The sequence below is a fragment of the Myxine glutinosa genome, chromosome 3 (assembly GCF_964187855.1).
Source record: "Myxine glutinosa chromosome 3, kmMyxGlut1.1, whole genome shotgun sequence".
NCBI classification, from domain to species: Eukaryota; Metazoa; Chordata; class Myxini; order Myxiniformes; family Myxinidae; genus Myxine; species Myxine glutinosa.
Genome location: NC_136263.1, coordinates 101,906,208 through 101,919,898, shown reverse-complemented (window position 1 = coordinate 101,919,898; position 13,691 = coordinate 101,906,208). Strand labels below are relative to the sequence as shown.

General features: G+C 51.3%; 1 long non-coding RNA gene across 1 annotated transcript in view; it reads left to right on the top strand.

The window, feature by feature from the left end:
• Positions 1-4,884: 4,884 nt before the first annotated feature.
• LOC137423313 (uncharacterized) overlaps positions 4,885-13,691 on the top strand; it is a 51,768-nt gene continuing 42,961 nt past the window's right edge. Inside the window, exon 1 of the long non-coding RNA XR_010983679.2 lies at positions 4,885-5,122. This is a non-coding gene — a long non-coding RNA (uncharacterized LOC137423313). The remainder of the gene's footprint in view (positions 5,123-13,691) is intronic.

The following is a 13,691-nucleotide window of genomic DNA, read 5'->3' as shown; positions in this document are numbered from 1 at the left end:
GTTACTTCATGAAAGGGGAAATACTCATGAGGAAATGGAGACCACCGGAGGTGCCAGCAAACGATGAGTGGAAAGTTCATTACCAAATTGTGGTGCCACCGCCGTACCGGAAGGAGATATTGAGTTTGGCGCATGAGACACCTTTTCCCGGGCACCTTGGAGTGAACAAGACCTGTGACAGAATATTGGTACATTTTTTCTGGCCAGGATTGCGACGTGATGTAGTGGATTTCTGTAAATCTTGCCATTCTTGCCAGTTGTTGGGAAAACCTTATCAGAAAGTCCCATCTGCACCTTTAAAACCCATTCTAGCATTTGAAGAGCCATTCAGCCGTGTCATTATTGACTGTGTAGGCCCTTTCCCTAAAACTAAGGCTGGACATCAGTATTTGTTGACCATCATGTGCGCTTCCACAAGGTTCCCAGAGGCAGTACCTCTTAGAAAAATTACTGCGGCAGTTATTGCGAAGGCCTTGATTAAATTTTTCACTTTGGTTGGCCTACCTAAGGTCATCCAGTCTGATCAGGGTTCCAATTTCATGTCAACACTTTTTCAGCAAGTGGTACACCTGTTGGGAGTGGAGCAAGTAAGATCAAATACTTACCATCCCGAGAGCCAAGGGGCCTTGGAAAGGTTTCGCCAGACATTGACGAATATGATCAGAACGTATTGTTTTGAATGTGACAAGGATTGGGATGAAGGAATACCCTTATTGTTGTTTGCTACGAGGGAATCTGTTCAGGAGTCATTGGGGTTCAGTCCTTTTGAACTTGTGTTTGGACACGCAGTGCAAGGACAGTTGAAATTGGTGAAAGAACAGTGGCTACAGGAGGAGTCACAGCCAACAGTGGTAGAGTATGTGTCAACGGTTAGGCACAGATTGGCAAAGGCTTGTGAAGTTGCGAGAAGGAACTTGAAAGTGGCACAGGATAAAATGACAGTGAGACATGACAAGAAATCTCAGATAAGAAATTTCAGTCCTGAGGACCGAGTGTTAGTGTTGCTTCCTGTTCCAGGTCAGCTACTACAGGCTAGATATTTTGGTCCCTATGCAATCGAAAGGAGGGTTAATGAAACAGATTACGTGGTGACAACTCCCGACCGACGGAAAAAGCGTCAGCTTTGTCATGTCAACCGACTGAAGAAATATTATGAGAGGAAGTCTGTGGAAGAAAGGGTTCCTGTCTCACCTGTCGTGCCTGAAGTCGGGGTGCAAGAGAATCCAGAGGTTGACGCCGGTGTGAAGTTTGATAACTTTGATGACCAGGCTTGTCCCAGATTGACGAACACAGAAGTGTTGAGTCATTTAGATGAGAAATTAGGTCATTTGACGAGGGAACAACAAGGACAACTATCCAGCCTAATTTTTGAGTTTGCACATTTGTTCACAGATGTACCTGGTCGTACTGACCTGGTATATCATGATATTGAGGTGGGGGAAGCCACTCCTGTGAAACAACTCCCCTATCGGATGAACCCTGTGAAGATGGAGTATCTTCGGAAGGAGGTTCAGTATATGTTGGAGAATGACATCATCGAACCAAGCAGCAGTGAATGGAGCTCACCATGTGTGTTGGTTCCAAAACCCGATTGCAGTTTCCGCTGTTGTACGGATTTAAAACCGGTTAATGCAGTGACCAAGACCGACTCATATCCCATCCCGAGGATTTATGACTGTATTGATAGAATAGGCCCAGCTAAATTTCTAACTAAGTTTGACTTGCTGAAAGGGTATTGGCAGATTCCTCTTACTGATAGAGCCAAGGAAATCTCGGCTTTAGTCACACCAAATGGGTTGTATCAGTACAAGGTTCTTCCCTTTGGATTGAAAAACGGGCCTGCTACATTTCAACGGCTGATTAATAAGCTTATTGCAGACCTTGAGGGGGTGGAGGCTTATCTGGATGATGTCATCATCCACACTATGACCATGGAAGATCATATTAAACAGATTCAGGCATTTTTCAAGAAACTGACCGAGGCAGGGTTGACCATCAACTTGTCTAAGAGTGAGTTTGTAAAGGCACAGGTGGTGTTCCTAGGCCATGTAGTAGGTCATGGTCAGGTGCAACCGGTGACAGCCAAGATAGAAGCCGTTGATCGCTTCCAAGTTCCAAAAGGGAAGAAGGAGCTTATGAGATTCTTGGGTATGGCTGGTTGGTACCGGCGGTTCTGCAGGAAAATTTTTGATGTGGTGGCCCCTTTAACAAATTTGCTGAGCAAAGAGACCAAGTTTGTTTGGGATGACAAATGTCAGGCTGCCTTTGCCCACGTCAAAGCAATATTAATGAGCTCTCCTGTCCTTGCAGCCCCGGATTTTCAAGCACCTTTCAAATTGGCCATTGATGCAAGTGATGTGGGGGCTGGGGCAGTTCTATTACAGGAAGATGAGGATGGAGTGGATCACCCGGTGTGCTACTACTCCAAAAAGTTTAACAAACATCAGGCAAACTATGCCACTGTAGAAAAAGAGACCCTTGCTCTCCTGCAAGCGCTTCAGCATTATGAGGTGTACCTGGGAACTACTACCTTTCCTATAAAAGTCTTCACTGATCACAACCCCTTAACCTTCATTCAAAAAATGAAAAATAAAAACCAAAGGTTGATGAGATGGAGTTTGGCTTTGCAGGAGTTCAACTTGGAAATTGAGCATGTAAAGGGCAGGGACAATGTCGTTGCTGATGCTTTGTCCAGAGTGAACTAACTTTGGAAATTCCTGTCGGTGGTTTGGAAGTTTTGTTGCTTTATTTTGGGGAATATTAATTATTGTTGTTCACGTGAATTGATTATTTGGGTGTGCGTTTTACTTTTGTTTGTTAAAAGAGTTTTTGCCTGCAAAGAAAGTTTTCACGATGTTCAAACTTTCTTTCTTGAGGGGGGGAAGTGTTACGGATTCGTCACTTCCGTTGTTGTGGTTTTCATCCACTGTAAACATTTTTGAATCCATGTACTATTATTGTTGTCGTTTAAGGGAGATAGAGATTACTATTTTCAAAAGGTAAAAAAGTTAATGTTTTAAATGAAACCGGAACTGGACGACGACGAAGAGGAGGAGGAGGAGGAGAAGGCAGAGCGAGTGAGTCGGACAAGAAGCCGAGCTGCTTCGAGGTCTGGAGCGAACGATTGGCGAACGAGGGTCATGAGTGAACTTTGGGTTTCCAGGGAAAGGGATTCCTGCGACAGAGTTGTTATCGCTGTGACAGATCAACCTGCATGTCAGGTTTTGCGGTCGATTCCGTAGAGAATCGTTGGAGTGCCGTTACGCCACGAGAATGGGCCGTCAGCCATTTTGACTCACGCGCTTTGCGCATCGCTCAAGGTTTTTCACTTAGTTTCAACCATTTTCACCGCATTCAGACGTTAATCTGGTGTGCGTGTGTCACGTGACTTTTGAGTGGGAAATCTGCGGTTCGCCGATTTGGAGCCGTGGAACGTCCATACCCGAAGGTGTGATTTCCCAGTCGCATCTTGAGGACACCTTTGCCCATCTTTGGCAGTGTGACTGTCAACCGAACGGGATTCTGGTCTCGATTGGACATCGTTCTGACGATCGCTGGAGCGGATCGACTTTGGCTTGATGCCGGAATAGAGACATTGGGGAATGTTCTTCTTTTCGCTCACTTGGAGCACAGTGAGTTATATTGTACGAACCTGATGGTACCATCATATGAAATATATATTGGTTGTACAATTGATTACTATTGTTGTTGTACTGTTATTCTTGTGTGATCTTAATACAATATTTGTTTGTTGGTAACAATTGGTGTGGCTACACCATTGATCTTTGACATGCAGAATAACACATCTTTCTGCCGTGACTCCTCTCGGGGCTCGGAGGTACACCGTGACTGGGGTTTGGGGAGGATCACGTAACACTACGTTCGATGATGAAATTCTCAAGCATGTATTCAACCTCCTCATGAAGATGTTCCAACTTGACAGGGTTCATCCTGTACGCGTGCTGTTTTACTGACATGGCTTGACCTGCCTCTGCAGCATGATTCACTAAGTTGGTAAGGCCAGGACCATCCGTAAACAAGTGGGCAAGCTCATACATTAGGTCTGACACTTGACCCTGCTGCTCTGACGCAAAATTACCTAATTTCTGATCTAAATGTACTAACACCTCAGAATTGGTCAGTTGTCACTAAGATGGTCAAGTTTCACCTCGTCACAAATACCGTTTTGCTCCTGTGCACCAAGTACAGGCAAATCAGGTGAGACTGAGACCACACTTTCTGGTTGCTTTCTGTGATGATATTATTTCATCATTGATGTGACACATTAGTCTCCGTTTGCGTCGACCAGGAGTTTGGACCATGAAGTCGGTTTTACTGACTTTTCCTTCCATGAATTAAGAGCCTGGAATGGCTGATCAGGAATTGGAAGCAATACTAAAATCTTTTCACCAGGACCGAATTCCCTGCCCTTGGACCGAATTCCCTACCGATCAAGCCGAGCTTTAATTACTCCCGCCAGGGAGTAATGCATTCGATCGTGTCTGTGTGTGTGTGTGTGTGTGTGTGTGTGTGTGTGTGTGTGTGTGTGTGTGTGTGTGTGTGTGTGTGTGTGTGTGTGCGTGTGTGTTCGTGTGTTTGTGAACAAGATATCTGGAAAAGTTCTGAACGGATTTGGATGAAAGTTGGTGGGATGATTGCCCGTGGGATAAGGGAGAATTGATTAGTTTTTGGTGAAGCTCAGGATATTATTCCGGATCCAGGAATTTTTTGAAGGATTTTTTTACCATTGGAAGATAGGGCTCATTTTTTTTAACATTATCTTCTATATATTCTATATTTAACATTGTGATATGAAAATAGTTTTCATATTTGTTATAAATTTAGTTTAAACTCGTGGTTATGCGTTAGAGCGGTGTATTTTGTTAGCAGTATCGTCTTCAAGGTTTTTTTTTTTCTTTCTAATAAAGACATATTCTGTCATTTTAAAACCACAACGTGTGTATTAGGTTTCCCCGTTTCATAAAATGTATCGTTTGATACGTATAATGCTTTAAAACTGTTTTTGTTTTTTTTGTTTTTTTAACCTCAGAAGAGATATCAACATTTACCTCAATGAATGTCAATCGCGGTGTCAGTATTTGATGAACCTATAAAGACTAAGGTGAGTTATAAGTGTGACAAGCATGTGCACGGGATTCTTCCCAGAAGAATGAGTGGTCGTATTAGCTTGTACCACTTAAAATGAACGAGTTTTGTTTTCACGTTTGGGCCTGTTTTACATGTTGATGTTGTATCCCTACGGAATGAAACGAACGTTTTTCCTTGCTTACAATAATTTTATTTGAAGTCACACATGCCTCAAAAGAGGCCTTACAGTCAAACATGCCTTACAGTCACCTACAGTCACATCTCAAAAGAGGCCTTAAAGTCACACATGCCTTACAGTCACACATCCCACTGAAGGAGCTGCGCTCCAACGCGAATCGAAAGAATTGCCACGACCAAAGACGGAATTCGTCCGAGTTGCTTTATTGAAACAAAACAGCTCAGGTATTCTGACAAGCCCGTTTATCGGGCAGCAATATATATACACATTTATGCCCGGGCGTTTGCCCGGGAAAACCGAGACCGGGCATGCCCGGGTGTCAAGGGCGAGTCCTGGAAAGGCGAGTCTGGACATGCCCGGGCGTCCTGGACGCGGCCTGGCAAGTCGAGGCTGGGCGTGCCCGAGCGCTCTGGGCGAGCCCTGGAAAGGCGAGAGCGGGCATGCCCGGACGCTCTGGGCGAGCCCTGGAAAGGCGAGTCTGGACATGCCCGGGCGTCCTGGACGCGGCCTGGCAAGTCGAGGCTGGGCGTGCCCGGGCGCTCTGGGCGAGCCCTGGAAAGGCGAGAGCGGGCATGCCCAGGAAAGACGAGACCGGGCATGCCCGGGAGGTTCGGGCGTGCCCGGGAACAGCGAGTCCGGGCATGCCCAGGAGAGGCGCGTCTGGGCCCGTCCGGACGAGCCCGGCATGGTGATCGCGCCCTGGCCGCGTCCTTGCAGGTGCAAGGCGATTGTGTACATTCAGCGGGAACCGCTACACACGCCCCTCCAGAATCGACCTGCACCGGCAGGGTCAATTTAAGGGGGGTCCGGATGACCCGGCCGAAGCGACCCCTGGAGGGTCGTGGGGGGGGGGGGGGGGTCCGGTCCGGTGGTGGGTGGTAGAGCGGGGGGAACTGTAGACGGGGGGCGGCCTCGCCACGGAGGAAGGGCCAACCGTGGTGGTCGGTCGACGTCCACATGCGCAGGTTTGAGGCGGTCCACAGAGATCCGGTCCGACCGGCCGCCGACGTCGACGACGAAGGACTTGTCGCCCCGTCGCAGGACCTGGAAGGGCCCATCGTACGGCGGCCGGAGTGGCCCCCGGTGCGCCTCATGACGCACAAAGACGTACTCCGCTGTGCGAAACGCCGGGGGGACGGAGGACTGGGGGCCACCGTGGCGGGACGTTGGCACGGGGGCAAATCGGCGGGCGGCCTCCTGGAGGTCAGAGCGCTGGTGTGCGGCGGACCAGGGACTGGTAGCGTCGGGCACGAACTCGCCCGGGACGTGGAGCGGCTGGCCGTAGACGAGCTCGGCGCCGGACGCCCGGAAGTCCTCCTTGGGGGCCGTGCGGAGGCCCAAAAGGACCCACGGCAGCCGGTCGGTCCAACCGTCGTCCTGTAGGCCGGCCATGAGTGCGGCCTTCATGGAGCGGTGAAACCGCTCGCACAACCCGTTGGCTTGGGGGTGGTAGGCCGTGGTGCGGTGCAGCGTGACCCCCAACGAGCGGGCGACCGCACCCCAAAGTTCGGACATGAACTGTGGGCCGCGGTCGGACGAGATGTCCGCCGGTGCGCCGAAGCGCGCGACCCAGGTGGCGATGAACGCCTGCGCCACGTCGGCGGTGGTGGTGGAGGTGAGGGGCACGGCCTCCGGCCACCTGGTGGTCCTGTCCACCATGGTGAGCAGGTGGGTGAACCCCCGCGATGGGGGCAGGGGACCCACCAGGTCCACGTGGACATTGGTCGAAACGCCGTGCAGGCACGGTGAAAGGTGCTAGCGGGGCCTGGATGTGGCGGTGGACCTTGGCCCGCTGGCAGGCCGTGCAGGCGTTGGCCCAGTCGCGGACGTTCCGTCGAAGGCCGTGCCAGACGAAACGCGCCGACACCAGCTTCTGAGAAGCTTTCCGGCCCGGGTGAGAAAGGCCGTGGATGGAGGCGAAGATGCGGCGCTGCCAGGAAACGGGCACGATGGGGCGAGGTTGGCCCTGGGAGACGTCGCAGAGCAGGACGGTGCCCGCGAAGGGGATGTCGGCCAGGCGGAGGCCCATGTCCGCCGCCCGGAGGGCCTGCACCGAGGTGTCGGTGGTCTGGTCGGCCGCCATGAGCGCGAAGTCCACACCGAGGTGGACCGCGTTCGCGCTGGCCCGAGAAAGACAGTCGGCCACGGCGTTGTCTTTGCCGGCGACGTGCCGGATGTCCGTGGTGAATTCCGACACGGCGGAGAGGTGGCGCTGCTGGCGGGCCGACCACTGCTCCGTGACTTTGGCCATTGCGTAGACCAACGGCTTGTGGTCGACGAAAGCCGTGAACGGGCGGCCCTCCAGGAGGTGTCGGAAATGGCGAACGGCCAGGAATAGACCGCGCAGCTCGCGGTCGAACATGCTGTATTTTAACTCGTTCGGCCGGAGCTGCAGGCTGAAAAAAGCGAGTGGCTGCCAAACCCCGTCCACCCATTGTTCATGGACGGCGCCCACCGCGTAGTTGGAGGCGTCCATAGTGAGGGCGATGGGCGCGTTGAGCACCGGGTGAGCCAGCAGCGTTGCGTCGGCGAGGGCCCGTTTTGCGCTCGCGAAGGCCGCGTCCATGGCCGCGGACCAAACGATGTCATGCTTGGCCGGCTTGCCCCGGAGGGCCTCGTAAAGGGGCCGCATGAGCTGAGCAGCGCGGGGCACGAATCGGTGATAAAAATTCACCATGCCGAGGAACTCTTGTCGGGCCTTGATGGAATGGGGATGCGGGAACGTGGTGATGGCCTCGACCTTGGTCGGCAGCGGCACGGCCCCGGTCTTGGTGATGCGGTGGCCCAAAAAGTCAACGGTCGTCGTGCCGAAGTGGCATTTGGCCGGGTTGACAATTAAGCCGTGCTCGCTGAGGCGACCGAACAGTGTTCGGAGGTGGAGGAGGTGCTCGGCGCGGGACGTGCTGGCGACGAGGATGTCGTCCAGATAGACGAAAAGAAATGGCAGGTCGCGCAGCACGCCGTCCATTCAGCGCTGGAATGCCTGGGCCGTGTTCTTGAGGCCAAACGGCATCCTCAAAAATTCGAACAGGCCGAACGGCGTGATGACGGCCGTCTTCGGGACGTCGGCCGCCCGGACAGGTACCTGGTGGTATCCCCGTATCAGGTCAATTTTGGAAAATATGACCCGTCCCGTCAAACGGGCGGAAAAGTCCTGGATGTGCGGGATCGGGTACCTGTCGGGGGTGGTAGCGTCGTTGAGGCGGCGGTAGTCGCCACACGGGCGCCATCTGCCCCCCGGCTTTGGCACGATGTGCAGTGGTGAGGCCGCGCTATTGGAGCGCCGCACGATGCCGAGGTGCTCCAACGCGTCGAACTCGGCCTTTGCCACGGCGAGCTTGGCCAGGTCGAGGCGGCGGGCCCTGGCGTAGACCGGCGGGCCCGTAGTGGGTATGTGGTGCTCGTTCCCATGCCGCACTGCGACGGCCGAAAACGTCGGCCGCGTGAGGGCCGGGAATTCCGCGAGCAGGCGAGCGAACTCGTTTGCCGTCGGGAGGGCGCACGCCAGTTCGGTCGGCGCGGAGCTGCTCATCGTGCACGCCAGGGAGCTGAAGGTCTCGGCGTTGACAAGGCGACGACGTTTGACGTCGACCAGCAGCCCGTGCGCGCAGAGGAAGTCGGCGCCCAGCAAAGCCATGGGGACGCAGGCGGTCACAAAGGTCCACTGAAAGCGCTGGCTGCCGAAGCAGAGGGTGACGTCGCGCGGGCCGAAAGTGCGTATGGCCGAGCCATTAGCAGCGACCAAAGAGGGGCCGCAAACGGCGTCCCGCCTGTCCTGCTCGGAGGCGGGTATGACGCTCAGTTGGGCGCCGGTGTCACAAAGGAAACGCCGCCCGGACGCTTTGTCCCGAATAAAAAGCAAGTTGCCCGAGTGGCCGGCGCTCATGGCTGGGAATGAACGCCGGCCCGGCCGTTTCCCGACTTGCCGAAAGTGCACGGGGGTCGGCACGTCCGAGCCTCGTGTCCGAACCTGGCATGGTAATAACACCACGCCTGGTCAGGTGGAGGCCCCGGCCGTCGTGTCAGAACTGGTCGGCGCGGCGTGGCGGCCGCCAGTTGCACCGGCAGTTCGGCCTCCAACCGCGCAGGGCGTCGTGGGCGTCACCTCGGACGGCGGCAGGCTCCAGGTAGCCGCACCGATGTGTTGGCCCGCCGAGGAGATCTTATCGGCTTCCCTGGCGAGGGCGCGGGGATCGGTGATCGACATGCCAGCCAGGGCAAGGCGTACCGGGTGAGGCAGCTGGCGAAGGAACAGCTCGCGTAACAGAAAATCCGGAGAGTGCTCACCGAGCAACGAGAGCATATAGTCCATGCGCTCGGACGGGCGCGTGTCGCCGAGCTCGGGCAGGTCGAGCAGGCGCCGTGCGCGTGCCGCCGGTGAGAGGGCGAAAGCGTCGAAGAGGAGCGTCTTCAGCGCGTCATACTTGTCGGCAGCCGGCGGGTGCTCGAGGAGGCTCAGGGCGCGGGCCGCGGTGGCGGAACCGAGCGCTGCCACGACGTGGTGGAAGCGGGTGTCGTCCGCGGTGATGCCTCGCAGGGCGAACTGGGAGTCCGCCTGGGCGAACCAAACAGCCGCGTGAGCCTCCCAGAAGGTAGTAGTCAGAGAGCCTACTACACTCTATTTCAACCCATAGCATACAAAAGGTTTGACCCCCTAGAGTTGTTGGGGGTATCAAGCTGAGTAAAAAAAAGTATGTAAGATTGACCCCCCCTGCTGGAACTAGTCACCAGACCCCCCTAAAATGACCCCAATAATGGGTTATTTCAACCCATCTCATACATGGACCAAATTTGGTTACAATATAGTGTCATGTTAGGACATTACAAAAACATCAAATCTAACAACTTACCCTGCTGGAAAGGTGATGTTAGACCCCCCGCAAAGTACCCCCCAAAATGGGTTATTTCAACCCATCTCATACATGGACCAAATTTGGTCACAATATAGTGTCATGTTAGGACATTACAAAAACATCAAATCTAACAACTTACCCTGCTGGAAAGGTGATGTTAGACCCCCCGCAAAGTGCCCCCCCCTAAAAACGGGTTATTTCAACCCATCTCATACATGGACCAAATTTGGTCACAATATAGTGTCATGTCAGGACATTGCAAAAACATCAAATCTAACAACTTACCCTGCTGGGTAGGTGATGTTAGACCCCCCCCCCCCCCCGGCCCCAAAGTACCCCTGTTTCAAGCCATCGTTTACATGAACCAACTTCGGTCACAATCATGTCATCAGGATATTACAAATTATCAAATGTAACAACTTAACAGCTTAAGACATGTCTGTACATTGACATACATCATCATTTAATGCCCCTAGTTTAGTAAAAGTATGCAAATGACCTTGCTAGGCCCTCCTTGGTAATATTTTTTGTAAACTACGGAAGCCAATAGAGGACAACCAATAAAATATTGTTGATGCACTTATAATAGCATGACATGATCAAATATAATATAATAATAGAAGCCTGAATGAAACCAATCAGAGATGATTGACTTGTAGGCATACTATCCTAAATTTCATGAGCATTATATGGTCAAATAGCAAATACATTTTGTATTTAACTTTCACAGATACTGAACGAGCCCCTCCTTGAGGAACTGCATATTCTAGATTTTCCAGTTTTTAAGCAACATGCTTTCATATAGTAAGTATGGAAACTTAATCTGAAGAATTTATGTTTTCCTCTTGACATTCCCCTCTTCTTTTGGTTAATAATGATAACAAAGTTGATATTTGTTCCACATTAGAGGATATTAAAATGTTTAACAATCAAACATTATTTGAAATGCATTGGTTTGATAATTTAAAATGTTTAATCTTATTACAAAGATTAACTAATAAAGCTCAGAAGCCTCTTACAATGGAGATTAATAGTTAAATCAAACTTCTATACTTGTAGTTGTAACTTGTAGTGTGTATGCTGATTTCATTAACCAACACTTGTAGTGTATGCTGACTTTATTTGATTTGTGATATTAATTTTCAGATACAGATGGACTCTGACAGAGATACCACAATGGATTGTGGTATAATATATATATAATTGTGTGTAGATTGTTTTGAGGAAGGGTCTAACATCACCCACCTTTTCCAGAAGGGTAACGTTAGATTTGTTATATTTGTACATCGTGACCAAATTTGGTTCGTATATGCAATAGGAGATTGCGGGGGGTCTAACATCACCTACCCAGCAGGGTAAGTTGTTAGATTTGATGTTTGTGTAATGTCCTGACATGACACTATATTGTAACCAAATTTGGTCCATGTATGAGATGGGTTGAAATAACCCGTTTTTAGGGGGGGGGGGCACTTTGCAGGGGGTCTAACATCACCTTTCCAGCAGGGTAAGTTGTTAGATTTGATGTTTTTGTAATGTCCTAACATGACACTATATTGTGACCAAATTTGGTCCATGTATGAGATGGGTTGAAATAACCCATTTTGGGGGGTACTTTGCGGGGGGTCTAACATCACCTTTCCAGCAGGGTAAGTTGTTAGATTTGACATTTTTGTAATGTCCTGACATGACACTATATTGTAACCAAATTTGGTCCATGTATGAGATGGGTTGAAATAACCCATTATTGGGGTCATTTTAGGGGGGTCTGGTGACTAGTTCCAGCAGGGGGGGTCAATCTTACATACTTTTTTTTACTCAGCTTGATACCCCCAACAACTCTAGGGGGTCAAACCTTTTGTATGCTATGGGTTGAAATAGAGTGTAGTAGGCTCTCTGACTATAGGCAGTTTAAGAGTCACTGCCGTGTCCATGTCGGTAGGTCACCAGTGAAGGAGCTGCGCTCCAACGCGAGTCGAAAGAATTGACGCGACCAAAGACGGAATTCGTCCGAGTTGCTTTATTGAAACAAAACAGCTCAGGTATTCTGACAAGCCCGTTTATCGGGCAGCAATATATATACACATTTTTGCCCGGGCGTTTGCCCGGGAAAACCGAGACCGGGCATGCCCGGGTGTCAAGGGCGAGTCCTGGAAAGGCGAGTCTGGACATGCCCGGGCGTCCTGGACGTGGCCTGGCAAGTCGAGGCTGGGCGTGCCCGAGCGCTCTGGGCGAGCCCTGGAAAGGCGAGAGCGGGCATGCCCGGACGCTCTGGGCGAGCCCTGGAAAGGCGAGTCTGGACGTGCCCGGGCATCCTGGACGCAGCCTGGCAAGTCGAGGCTGGGCGTGCCCGGGCACTCTGGGCGAGCCCTGGAAAGGCGAGAGCGGGCATGCCCAGGAAAGGCCAGACCGGGCGTGCCCGGGAGGTTCGGGCGTGCCCGGGAACAGCGAGTCCGGGCATGCCCAGGAGAGGCGCGTTTGGGCCCGTCCGGACGAGCCCGGCATGGCGATCGCGCCCTGGCCGCGTCCTGGCAGGTGCAAGGCGATTGTGTACATTCAGCGGGAACCGCTACACCACTCACATATTGAATTGAACGCTGAATCCGAAAATGTAAGTGAAATTGCCTTGTTTTTTTTAACATTATCTTCTATATATTCTAAATACTAGGGCATTGCCCGTACTATATCTATATCTAAAATTATATCCCCCCCCTCTATTTACATGAAATGGTTTGGTCCAAAGCGAACGGCTTGCGAGTACGGTGACAATCCCCCCCCTCTATTTACATGCAATGGTTTGGTCCAAAGCGAACGGCTTCCGGAGTTTGGTAAAGAAATCGCCATCGCGTGCACAAACGCGCAGGAAAGCGAATGAATCGCAAATTCGGTTTTATTAGTTTTAAAACATAGTTTAACGCCAACATAGTTTGCAAACGTGAAATAAATGAATACGCTCTCAAATGTGCCATCCGAGGCAGAGTGTGTCCTCCACGTTCGGCACACGCGATCGTTCGCTGCTCTCTGATTGGTTGAATCGTTTTTTGGACATAGCTCGGTAAGTAATTGTCCGATTAATATGAAACCTTGAAAAGGCACATCCTCGGGTCCCCAGCAATATACCTGGCAAGTTAAAAGTATATCGGACCCGTGGTTGTCGAGAAACAGCGGTCACAGACAAACAGACGTACAGACGTACAAACGTACAGAGATTACTGGAATTATAGATAGATATATCTGTGCAGTGTCTGTCTTGAGTTGTCTTGTCTTGTGTTGTCACTGAACTACTCCCTCAAACTTTTGTGAAATCGTACTATTCCAACTTGACCCACGGCGGGAGTATGCGCTCTACTGAGTGGCGGTCTAGTTTTGTCCTGTGATACTTTAAAGTTCTCTCTTGCTATGCCACATGCCTTTCCAGCCAATATCTGAAATCAGACACACAATCCAGCAAATTTAACTGTGACTTCTCATTGAGCCACTTTTCCTTCAAAAGCTTCAATTGTCCTCGCACAGTGTGTCCAAAACCTAGTTCAAAGGGACTGAATCCCAATGAC